Below are 13,127 nucleotides of genomic sequence, written 5' to 3'. Positions count from 1 at the left end.
AGACAGCTTTAATTTTGTATTTTAGGTTATTAAAATAACATCATACAAACATCAGAATGTGCCACATACCTAACTTGATTGTACTGTAACTCAGCGCAAATCAGGCAGTTTCTTCCTTATCATGAAGACTTTTCTGTGCATTTTGTTATCTTATCCTTGGTTATTGGAACCATGCTTAGGTTATATTAGAAGAAAGCTTCTACCATTGTCTTCAGAATTAATTATGTTCCATGAGTATCTTACCCAACTTATATCTTCAAACTTTTCACTGCCATTGCACGTGAGATGGGACTTTGTGTTTTGCTGTACAACTAATGAACCCAGCGCTTCATTACTCCATGTTGACCTTGCTTTGAAAGCTATCTGAAAATATGCAAAAGCATATGCAAATTCTTTTGCTTTTTCTGATCTCTTATGTGAATATTTAGAAACTTGGTGAATGATCTCCTCATGTGAGGTCGAGTAGAATGATGTACATTCTTAGTTCCTTTCTAAACTGGTGGAGGAATTTCATTTATACACAAACTTAGCTGTAAAGAGTTGCATAAAACTTGTTACTTAAAAACATAAATAGGATGGCTGTCTGGGACTCAATTTTACCAAAGATGTAGAAAATGCTTGTTTGTTTATTTGTTTGCTCTTGAAACAAAAACATTATGTTATCCTTGGGGAATGTGTTTTTGAAACTTGCTTTGTTATTGTAGCGGAATTTTTAGACTTTTAAAGCATTAGTTTGTTGTTAAAGGAACAAAACCCTTCTCCTGCCCATGGATTGTTTAGAAAAAATTAAGCTTGTTTAGGAAATAAAAAGTGACAGCACTAATATATTACCCTCCCTACCTGGGGAAGTGCTTCCCTTATTTTTCTTTTCTGTGCCCCTCTCCAGGAACAAAAGCAATACAAAAATGCAGATGTTGAAAGGCACGAAAATGTGTTTAAAGTATTTTCCTTCTGTCTTGGAACAATGGTTGCTGACAGCAGAAGGCTTGCTTGCTTGTTAAAATTAGATTTGAATCATCAGTGTAATAGCTGTAGGAAATTGTAGGATGGAAGGATGCCAGGAAGCCTATCTATATCTACCCTTGCAGTAAGTGTAAGGTGGTCCCTGAATGACTTTGGCTGGTTCCTCAGTTGAGTAAGCTTGCTCTTAATGATGAGTTATGGAAACTAGTTTAAGCATCCTTAAAATATTTTGTACCTGAGCAAAAGCTATTTAGGTGGGGTACCGAGAAGAGACACAAGGCTTTGTCAACAAAGCAAGATTGCTGGTACAATTTAAGCTTCCTGAGTGCATGTTCTTGGTTCTTACATCTCCCTTAAGCGGGCCCAAGCCCTTTGCCTCTCACCGTTTGCCTGCACTAGGATAAAAAAAAATAACCTGTGTTTGAGGGGTTGGTTTACTGGGCTTTAATGATCTTAAGAACACTGAGAAGTTTTCGTGAGCCAGCTGTGAGTGAAGTAGGGGACTGTGCCCTCTCAGAAGCTGCATCACAGCCAGCATCATTTTGGCTTATTCTGTTTCTCCTCAGCTGTTTTAAGGCAGTCCAGCACCCAGTTGCTTCCTTGCTATAGTTGGTATCCATTGGCTTCGCGGTAATCCAATCTGGAGAAGACAGTGACCTCTCTATGCACCTTAAAGCCATTCACAGAAATGGCTGTAATTCTGCTGATGCAGAACACAGCTGCCCATAGCTGCCCATTTAAATCTTTTTTTTTTCTTTTTTCTTTTTTTTTTTTTTTCTTGCAGAGGGTCTGGTTATATCTCTGCTGTGTACTGGCTTCTATTTCATTCCTGATGTGGTTTTTGTACTATTTCCATAAGCAGCTTGGTTCCTGATTACTTCAGGGAGTGCTTTACGTGATATAATGGTAATTGATATCAGCTGAAGTGCTAAAGCTACCAGTCTCTAATTTAAATTAGTGCCAATTTGAGATGGGAGGACTGAAAGCAGGATTGTGCCTGGGAGAGGCCCCTGCTTTTGGAAATTATTTAGTTGGTTCTCATACCAGAGTAAGAATTTTCTGACCTTCAGGTCGTGTGGTTATTCTTTTTCTGGGTGGTAAAACAGAATCGGAGTGGTTGTGAGGGATGATCAAGGGGGAATTTTAGTTTAAGTGTTTAATAACGTTTAGTGCGTTACAGTTCTCTTCATCAGTGCTATGAATGCAATCAGACATATTTTAAAATAAATCTACATAAATAACTGGCTTATAATAATGCAGCATTGGTTTATATCTTTTTATATCATTTGTTTATATCTACTCCATTTAACACTCTCTGTCTGTATTGTATGTATGTATGTATCCATCTGTATATATTTGGAGTTTATATATACAGTTATTTATTTTACTGAGACATAAGCAGTTCTACAGCTGGACTGTATCGTTTATAGGTATTATTTAATTGTTGGCAAATATTTGGAAGGCACAGGACCACCACAGTTTCATGAGACTGGTATAGCAAACTTTGACAGTATACCCAAGAGAAAATTGAAAGCGTTGCCTGAGCGCGTGAGGCCACCTTGAGTTGACCTGCTTGTGTGTTCAGCTTATAGATCGTAAGCTGTACTCCTGCCTGTGTACCAGCTGGAAGAGAAGCGGGTTATGTGGAAGATTGTGCTGGAAGTTACTAACGTATTTATGGTTGAAGAAATGGTTGGGGATTGCACTATTGTTTTGCCTGGAGTCCTTACAGGACGAGTAGAAAGATGTCCTGTCAGGTAGGCTTTGGGTAACCCACGTGACGGTGGTTTGCACTGTTCCACTTGCTTGTTCTGCTAAGCAAGCTTGTTCTGCTAAGTTGTTTCCAGAAACATAGCTCAAGGTGTGTTTTTTTTCCCCTGTACATTGAGTTCATTATTTATCTTTATATCTTTGATAATTAACTCAATTGCTCGTCTTTTGTGTAATATCCTGTGTCATATTTGTGGACCGTTTTTTGCAATGTTTGTGAAGAGGAGGACAAGAGCCATTCCTTTTAATATCCTAGTTACTTGCATTACCTAGAACTCGATCTTTTTCTTGAGTGTTTTTCCCATAGATGTTTATAAAAGTAAGTCTAACCTAGTCTATAAATGTCAGTGAAACTTGGTATATTAAGATTCTCATGGCCTTATTACTTACATTATTGTTCAACTCAGTGCATTGTAATATTGCGCATCCTCTTAATCATACTGTTAGCCAGTATCATCTTTAAACATATCCCATGTCCCCATGGTGTTTACCTACCATCTGTTACTTTATCCCATTAGATTTCCACCAGATTTCTCATTTTCTCTCCAGCGTACCACGCTGAAAAAAACTCCTTATAGTTTCTCTCATTGATCTCTCAGTTTAGTCGTAATTACACAGCTAATCAGATTATGGTGACTTTTTCTATTTCTTACCACCTTGTACTTTCCAATTAGACCAAAAGCATACTATAGGACTGCTTTTGTTGTTGTTGTTTGGTTTTGCTCTTGTGTATCTGGAGCCTCTTCTCTTCGTTTCTACACATAGGTATTCATACGCATGCAGGATGAGTGTAAGTGGTTCTTTTAAGCACTGTTTTCTGTTCTGCTCATCTTATATGGTAGGTATAAAGACTTGCCTGGGGGTCTCGTTCTTCACAACTGCAGCATCTGTTCATGGAGGAGGGATGGCACAGCAGGGGTGAGCTGCTGCTGCCCCCGGCTCTCTGTCCTTGCACCCTCTGCTTCCTTCTGTGGGCAAAGGGGAGCCGGCTCCTTCCGTGGTTGACCTCTGCCAACATAAATGCAGGCTGCTGCAAAATGGACTGTCCTGCCCTCCCCTTATCCTTGACCCCCTGCTCCTGATGTTGGCTCTATAATTGTGCTGGTGCACAACGCTGAAAAAATGATTTTATTTGCAAGATGAGCTTTCAGTCCGATCAACAGCCTGATCCAACTCGTATCCCAGCCACATGGCAATGGTAGAGTCTTAAATAAGCCTAGGCTGGCTATTAATACACAACGCTGAGTCACTGCTGAAACGCTTTAGTTTACTGTGCACCTTTTCAAAGCAGACTGCTGCTAATTCCAGCCTGAGTAGAATGTGCTATAAATTGCAGTTTTGGGCAATCTAGTGGTGAGTGGCTCAGCCGCTGGTGCCGAGAGGCAAGGTAGGCAGACAGGAGAAGTACTTTGGTGGGTGTCTGCAGCTAAGCTGTCACTGCTTGAATATCACCGCCCAAACAAAAATTGGTGGAAATTCAGTCCAGTCAGAGAAAGTGGTTTTCCGTTTTCTGTAAAACCTGTAAGAAATGTAGGATTCCTAGCAAACCTGTGAGAAATACATGTGAATGTTTGTGTTACGATGAAGATGACTGATGTCAATAAATGTTTTTTTGTTGCTGTTATTACTGAAATATTTTAACAGGCTGGAGCTCAGATCTGATGACAGTTCCAAACAACTGTAATAACATCGTTATTGTTAACTGAAAAATCCTCTAATGTTAGGTAGCGTTGTTTTATAGGATAGGAAGGTACTCACTCATTCCCTACTCAGGTTTTATATTGCTAGAAAAAAGCTTGCGTGCTAAAACTCCATGCTTTCATGGCTAATGAGCTCGGCCAGTCGTCGGTTTCTGTCCATGTACTACAGGAATTAAACCGTATGGAATATTCCTGTGGAATATTTAGGTTCATTTAGAAATACAAAGATTCATGTGTACAAATTAGCTTCAGTCTTAATTGATTTAGAATACTTGATTAGACAACACAGCTGAGCCAGCGCAACTCTTGCCGCTGCTGAGAGCACTGGTTCGACCCTCGCTTTTGTCTTCCCTCACTTCTGCCCATATGGTGCTTGTCTGACTCCTTGCTACACCACTGAGCTCCTTCCTGGAAGAGATCAAGCCATTCTATCTAGTGTGATGTATGAAACAGGTGCGAGGAACTGTACGCTTTCTTTCTGGAAACTGTATTTCAGCACAAGGGCTGCAGGCCTAATGAGAAAAACTCTGGTGCCAAAAGGTACAAGGTAGATCAATATGGGTTCATTCGTACTTAGAGTTTACAACAAAAAAGGAGTAGTCTACTTTTACATATGTCTTCCATGATATATTTTTAGATATTACCACCTGCACACAGTGTAATAGTCCTGTGGCAAAAAAAAAAAGAAAAAAAAATGGTATTTCTAGCACAGATGGCATGGTTGAGAGAGCTGTGGTTTTACATACTTTGAATTTTAGTGGAGTGAGTGGACTTTCTTCTCTTAAACTTATGATATCCTGCATTCCAAAATAAAAGATATTAAAAAATGCTGCGATGCATGTATACTTGGCACAGAAACAATGACTTATTACTTTGTCCAGCAAAAATCAATGGCCACGGAACCAAAATGTTCTTCACCAGCCGATGATGTTGAACTTGGCTGTGTTTCAGTGATTTTCGTAATTGACGATGGAATCGCATGTCTGAAATATGGGTGCTCTGCTTGTGTTTATTCTGACTGACTGGGCTTCTGCAAAACTGGGAAGCCACTTTTGGTGCGGTGCCATCCCTTACAGCAGCCTCGCTGTAAAGCAAGGCACGAAGTGACGCTGTAACGTTGGGGAACAGTTCTGCAGTTCACAGCATTAGGAGTGACTGGTTGCATACCCTCTTGGTTTAAAAACAGCCTTGGGAAGCGTGACCGGAAGCGCAGATGTAAAGGTTACATGGCCAAACTCGGTTCTTGCGCTCAAGAGCTGGAGCAGGCACTCCGCACAAGAACCATCCATGTCGTTGTTGCCTGTGTGCAGCTGCTGCCCTTCCTGCCGCCAGCTGGGCCTTCCCCTGACCTGGGCACTCGTCCTGTGCCTGCTTTGCCTCCGGGGCGGCAAGGGGCATCGTGTGGCCCAGAGGTGGCCATGTGGGCGCAAGTCCCCCACCAGGTGGGTGGCCTTCGGGCCTTGGGGCCCGAGCAGCGGAGCTGCATGCTGGCTGGGCACCGTCTGAAGGCACGTGGTGAAACGAGCCAGGGCTTGGTGGGTGGCAAGAGTGGAAGCAGAGGGATTTTAGCAGCTTGGTTTTAGCTGCCTCTGCTGACAAACCCGAAGTGGGATCTTTTTTTTGTTCCCCAACAGCCTTGAGTGTGGCTGAGTCTGAACACATTTTGCATGGGACAGGGAAGGCATCTCCCTGAGCCTGGGGCTTCTCGCTGCCGAATTTCACAACACTGCTGTAAAATAGTGAGGTTTCCAAGAATGACAAGAAAGAGGATTACAATGGAAAACAGAAGTGAACTGGACTGTAGGGGCATGGCTTCTTGCTCTACATGTGAGGCCAGCCCTTTGTATTTTCAGTTGATTAGCCATTTTGAATATCCAGAGCTGTACACCTTAAAGAGTGCTCAGCAGTTTTGGCAGTCTGGTCCCCTAGCAAATTATTGGAGAGAGGTTATTTGCAGCTGTGTCACAAAAATTACATGAGGTATGTATGTGCATACAGGTGCACGTACGTGTGTGTTTCTGCCAACTGCACATTAAGATTGTTTTCTTCCCCTTCTCACACTGAGATTGAGTTGTTTTTAAAAACAAGTCTGAGGCAATGCCTTAGACCCAACGGCTCTGTAAAAGCCAATTTCTTTTTTTTTTTTTTTTCCTAATGGTAGTTAATTTGGGGAATGCACGCACATAAGGAAGCAGCATTATTCCAGGGATCTCCACGGTTTTGCAGGGCCGCAGGGTGAAGCCAGCAGAGAGGGCAAGGCAGAGAGCTACAGCATATCGATTTGTCTGCATCCAGGCCTCCCCAGCCTCCCCCCGGCCCCATCTGCTGCCGCGGCGTGACTCATATCAGGCAAGTGCAAAAATGGCTGTGGTCGCTACCTGTTTGTGGGTGATTGGCTGTTTTTCCCCTCCGAGTGCTGCAGGCACGGAAGAGAGCAGCAGCGTATCAAGCACTTCAATCTGGTTTGCCGAGAGTAACAGCTTAAGAGAAAATGGCTGCCTTGTTTTCCAGAGCTGTCCTAGGGATGACCACGCAAGAGAAAATGAGGATCTGAGCATGAGAAATCTCTAAGTAGTTTCCCGGGCCATTTAGCATTTCTAAATACACGATGAAGGATCCTTTTTCTCTCCAGGTAGCTGCATGACTTCAGTCCTTTCAGATTTACCATTCAGCATGGTGATTCTAGCTGGTCTGCTTGAAGGATGGCTGGCTCTGCTTACAGGCAGCGAAGGAGCTGCTCCAAACTGTCATAAATACTCCTTGGGAGCCTGCTTGATGTATGTGTCTGTGTGCGTGTGTGCGTATGTGTGTAGATATGCATACATACATGCATATATATAGAAGGTGAGATTTTAGGCTTGAAATTTGTCATCTAAGGTGTTGGTTCTGTACTCACTCACTTTTTACTGGTTATATTAATGAAGTGTTGTTTTCTAAAGTATACAGTGCTTTTCTCCCTAAAAATGGCTTTCTTCATTTTCTCACCTTTTGAGTAACACAGCATTATAAGCAGACATTATGTGACGGGAAATAGAAATGCACATAACCGTTACATTGCAGTATCTATAGGCCAAGAAGTTTTTAATATTAATGCAGAAATGATCTGCACAAAACAATTCTCTCTGAATAACCTGCTACAGAATTGTTGTCTGTTTAAGTAAGTGCATTGTGGCATTTTTAGGTTTGATAATATTTTTTTAAACCAAATCGTGCTACTGTTTTGCAGCAGTATGTAGTTGCCTTCCATTCTTCAAAGGATTCCAAAATGCTTTAGTGAATTAATACTCTCAGCATCCCTTTGAGAAAGGCAGAAATTTTATATGGACTTCTAAATTCTAGGAGAGCTGGAAAATAACTTACTTGAAATATCATGGGAAGCCTTTTGAAAAGAGTGAGTAGGTTATCTGACATTTGGACCTTTAATGTAAGTGACCGTCTCATAGTCTGGTAGATTTAGCTGTGGTGGTTTGTGATGTGGCAATTATCTGCTGTACCCATCTGCAGGGCTTAATCCTTCATCGACTGCTCTGGCAAATGTGAGCTGGCCTGTGGGCTGGAGTGAGAGCACTGGGGCCCCATGCTCATGTAGCCCCTTCTGCCTTGAAGGCAGTGTGGTGGGGCTCTCGGGCCTGAAAATGCCAGAACTCTTCAACAGCCAGGTTTGTGACCGTCCTCGTCTCTTTAGAGTGTAATAAGGGAGACAAAATAAAGAAAAGGGAAAAAAAAAAAAGAGTCGGGTATGTAGCCTTTAAATGTGGGCTTCCCTACCAGCTTCCAAGTGGCGCTTTTAAAAGTGTTGATTTCAGGTTACTAATAGCAATATCAATATTGTGGCACTGATGTATGTAGATTTCTGCAGACTCGTTTCTTCCCTTGAGTAGGCTTTTCCTCTCCTTCCTGTCATCTCTTTAACACAATAGCGCAATAAGCCTATTCTGCAGAACCGGTGTTGCTTTTGAGCATAATCACGTCCTGTGCAGTCCTCATCAGTTGAAAGCAGAAGGGTAGCATATCCCCTTCATTCTGTAATGGAGAGCTGTAGAGAGGGAGAGAGGTTTTGCCCCTCTTTTTCTCAAACTACCAACACTGCAAAATCTCTGCTAGAGCACCTCCAATTCTGTGAATGCTACACTGCGCATCAGTTGGAGGCACTAGAGTGCAAATGTAGCTGATTCCCAAAGACTGGCTGTGCTGCTTCAGTGTCACCGCAAGCCCAGGGACGAGTTTGGAAAACTCTTTAGAGAGATCACTGCAGCTGTACTGGTATCAAACAGAAGATGTGTTTTCGTGAAACAAACACCCACTATATTTCCTTTATATTTTCTAGAGATGTGTAGATAACCTTTCTCGTAGTGGGAAAAAAGTGCTTTATCAAGGAACTAACTACACATTCACTTTGTGTGTACATCAAAGGAATAGGAGGTAAACTAATTTGGAAGAGATACTGCGGTTTGTTTTTTTATATATTTTTCTATCACTGTCATTTCTTTTTTCTTTTCTAATTGCTACCTTTAGAAAAGGGGAGAGGAACACCTGGAGCAGAGGAGGTGAAAATGAAACTGGAAAGAAAACTGCAGTTTTTGTTCTGAAAAATCCTTTGGAAGGAATACCTGTTTCATACTGCTGTGCCAGCATGGAAGCTGGCAGTGCTGCTCCTTCCCTCTGAGCAAGGCTCCACTGCAGTGCTTTGTGGATTAGACTGGCTATGCCACTGCCTGCTTTCATTACAACCCTGGCTTTGGGTAGGTCCCGCAAGGTCTGCAACAGTATGAATTCAGGCAGAGAGTGACAGTCTTGTCAGGTGATGTCAACTCTTAGAGATACCCGCTTCAAAACAAAGAACAAATTATCGTATCGAAAATGCTGGTCGATGTTTGTTCATTGGCTGTAACGGCACTGAACCGTGTGGGGTGATGTACAGAAGCACAAGTTAGCATGGTTAGCAAAGCAGTGCAGCTTCTTCAGGGCTGTGCTTTACCTGGGCCAACTATACTTTACTACAGGAAAAATTAAACAATGCGGGACGTGTTGTGTCCTGCAGTACTCAAGCTAATAGGAGCTTCTCCTTTGCAGCGTGGCCTGGAGACATACCCATTGTTTTCTTCCTTCCATCTACCAGAATACATCCATCCTGTATTGATTTTATTCTTGGATTATAATCTGTGGGGCAAGGATTATCATGTCTCTTTTTAAATGTTTTTTTTTCTTTTTCTTTTTCTGGATTTTAATAATTTAATATTTTTATCGTACAGTCTTATATGCAAGATACAGGCAGCAGCATAATACAAATAACTCTACATTATTATTCATCAAGGCTTCCTATCCTTTGTTATATCATGTAAACAACTGTCTGGATTGGATGTTTCTGAGTTTCTTTTAACTGGTACTTCTCACTAACAGTTCACCAGTGTATAATTCTCCAGAGAAGAATAAATAATTAAGGTCAGGCTAGGAGTTTTTATTTATCTTTAAAAAAAATGTTGCTGAAATATGGTTTGAGAATTAGGCCCATCTAACTGAATTCCAAATAGATAAACAAAAGATAGAAAACTTATGAGAGAATTATATTGATGTTCTGTCTTGCCAAATAAATAAATTTTTCAGTAGGTTAATAATGTGGAGCTGATTTGGAAAGATCTTTGCTGTTATTTTTGTTACACTGTGTAGATGTTAGGCTGTGGATGTTAGACCCTGAACCTGACCTTCTGTAAATTGTTTACAATTTTGTGTTCTCTGTGTTGAAAAAATGGAGCAGCATCCATAGTCTCTTGTTCTTGTAGAAGTTCTCCTTTTTGACACAATGAAACACAGAAACCAGCCATTTGCTTTGCAGGGCTGAAATGCTTGATGCTTTATTTTTCAATTTCATCAATAAGAGGCTTTTCCCAAATTGTAATGGTGCTCCGTTGACATAATGAAGTTACTCCTTATTCACACCAAAAAATCTGGTAAAGTTTCTCCACAGATTCTAGTGGGGTTATGTAAATGAGTAAAATGATTCATATTAATAGCTTTAATTTCTCAGCTCTTTATTGTAGGTTTTCTTGAAATAGAATATTCATTTACAGCACTACTTCAGCATGTATTGAGCCTCCCTGTCTGTTATACACCCCTTTGGCTTCTGTCTTAGCTGGGCTTTGAAGCGATAGGATGCTGTGCACATTCTGGTTTCCACAGAGCGGGGACAAGAGAAAAATAAAACTTACCTTCGGGACTTTTTAACCCTCTTAAAGAATGTATCTGTGTCTTCACAGTCAGGATCCGTTTGCATGCCCACCCAGATACAAAACAAGTATATTCAATATACAAGGATTTGTTGAAAAGCGAGCCCGTAAGCACAGTGTTACAGCCTCTCATCAGGGAGGAAATTTCTCTGTCCTCTCTCCTTTCTATAGCATTTGGCACAGCTTCTGGGGATCAGCAGTGGGTGTTTAAGTGAGAGAGTCCAAAGAGTCCTCAGAGGACCGAAAGTCACAAAGATGCTGACAGCTCCAACACAGAACAGAACTTTCCACACACGTAGATTTTCTTGCTAACATTACCAAGCAAATTCCATAGCAATGCTCGTGGATTCACGGTGATATACGAGGCCTAAACAGTCTGCAACTGGATTTCTTCTATTTCAGATAGCGGTTCTAGACTGAGAACCCCAGAGACAGAGCTTGCTTTCAGGCTTGAGCTCTCCTGTCTTTAAGCTGATGGAAACAACAACAACAAAATAACAAAGCACGTGTGGTTTTGTTTGTTTGTTTTCGCTCTTTCAGTCATGGGCTTTCCAGTTGCTCTTCACTTAGTGTTGCATTTCTCAGGCTAGGTTTCGAGGCCGACAGCCCATCCCCAGCAGCGTGTCGCTGCCCTGTGTTGCTGTTTGCCATCCCCTGAAAGCGGGGTTGCCCTTTCTGACTTGGTCAGCTCCAGATGCCTCTGCTGAGGAGGAGTGGAAAGGAAAAAGGGTAAATGGGCCTCCTCTGGGCCAGAAAAATGCCAGCAGAGACTCTAGCTACCAGACTCTGGGAGCTTCTGTCATCGAAGCCAGTGCTGTTTGGGAAGACAGGGCGCCCTCGGTGATTAGATACGCTTTCTACACATAAGCATGGTATCTCTGCTAGGCCAGAACCAGCCTTCTAATGGACACAGGTCCTCAGATCTGAAGATCTGTCTTGCTTTAGAAAGTCTGGCCACCAGAACTGAAGCTAAGGTGGATAGATTATTCTTCCTCGCCTGTCCATTTTGCCAGCGAAGTACTTTCTGGCTTTCATCCTTTGCTTTGGTGGAAGCTACTTTGCACTGCTGATAGCAGTCTGAGGCTAAAGGTTGTTTCTTAATGCCTTTCGGCCCCCGGAGCATATCGACACAAACAGTGTGTTATTTAATGCAGGTAGCAAAGGCTTTTTGACTCGGATGGCTGTGGTTTGAGAGGATTAGGCATAATTATATTGTTTGTGACATGTACAGAAAAGTTGATTTTGAAAGATGGCACAGATCTATTCTAAGTGAAAAGGGGCCACTTACATTGTAACATTGCTACTCCAGGTACTTTTTTAATGTGTACGCTTAAGGGAGGCTTTCTTTGTTTGTTGTTATTTCTGTTAGCCCTGAAACGATGACGAAATAAAACTGAAACTGTATTTTTTTCTGGAGCATAGAGTTTTAAACAGGTGAGCAAGTTACTGTGGGCTAACAAGTTACTTCATGTCTAGGGAAGAACACTAAGTTAATTTGCACTACTTTTTGTGTGACTGAAATGTCTTCACAGGTACAGCACTCTGTTCCTACCAGTAGTAAGGTACAGGATGTCTACAGGACCAGTTACTAAGCCCTAAATGCTGTGCTGTCCTGGGATCAAACTTAGGGAGGCACAATGGGGTCAGCGATAATCACAAAGGTACCCATGCACAAAAGGTAAAAGCTACACAATTCCCTGGTTGTGACAAAGAGCAGAGTAAAATATTTCATTGTGGGTGTTCTGAGGAAAGGTATCCACCGCACTTTTTGGTTGTAGCCTAAATTGAGAGCGTCAGCAGTTTGAAAGCTGTTCTTATCTGTAACTCGGACGAATTTGATCTGGAAGTAGCAGAACACAAAAAGCATGGAGCTCAATAATGTTGTCACTAGAATCAGCTTTCACATTAAGATTCACAGACCTGGGTTTGGACCTCAGATTCACCAGCGAAAATCTGGAGTAGCTTAATCTGTAATTTGTTTGATTCCCTCCAGACATGCTTTGCTGTAACTGAGTTCAGACTCGGCCAACGCAGTCCGAACTAAATCATTCACCTGTTTATTCACCTATGCACTCGTTCATCTACATACCCACTGACACAAATTTCCTATAAAGCCAAAAGACATGCACACATTTGAGAAAAACTTAGAAATCTTGAAATTCATAACTTTTGACAGCCATGAAAAGTAAGCAGCCATATCCATTACCAGTCCAGACAAATTAACTAGAGTTATCTGGTATCCTTTTTTTATGTAGTTTCTTATCGTATTTTTTAATCAATCTTCTTTTCACTCGTTATTTATTATTCATAGCATTAATGAGTTTGCTTCTTGGCTTTTATTTTCATTGGTGTCTCGGATGTTTCAATACAGTATAAGTGCTTGGTTTGATTCCTTGCTGTAGATGTTTTAGTGCTTTTTTCACCGTGTGTTTTCCTATTCTGTCATCTGGAAATATTATTAAAGATATTA

The 13,127-nt window shown here is 41.6% G+C and overlaps 1 protein-coding gene across 4 annotated transcripts in view; it reads left to right on the top strand.

The window, feature by feature from the left end:
- Nucleotides 1–13,127, top strand: part of TBL1X (transducin beta like 1 X-linked) — a 199,551-nt gene that overhangs the window by 62,470 nt on the left and 123,954 nt on the right. For 2 of the 4 annotated variants that reach the window (XM_066982303.1, XM_066982308.1), the window contains exon 3: nt 6,660–6,782. The exons of the other annotated variants lie outside the window; for them this stretch is intronic. The gene's annotated coding sequence lies outside the window, so the exon portion shown is untranslated. The remainder of the gene's footprint in view (nt 1–6,659; nt 6,783–13,127) is intronic. 4 annotated transcript variants of the gene reach the window in all.

This window comes from Anser cygnoides, chromosome 1 (genome assembly GCF_040182565.1).
Source record: "Anser cygnoides isolate HZ-2024a breed goose chromosome 1, Taihu_goose_T2T_genome, whole genome shotgun sequence".
Lineage (NCBI taxonomy): Eukaryota > Metazoa > Chordata > Aves > Anseriformes > Anatidae > Anser > Anser cygnoides.
The sequence above is the reverse complement of the archived record's forward strand: the minus strand, read 5'-3'. Positions and strand labels throughout refer to the sequence as shown.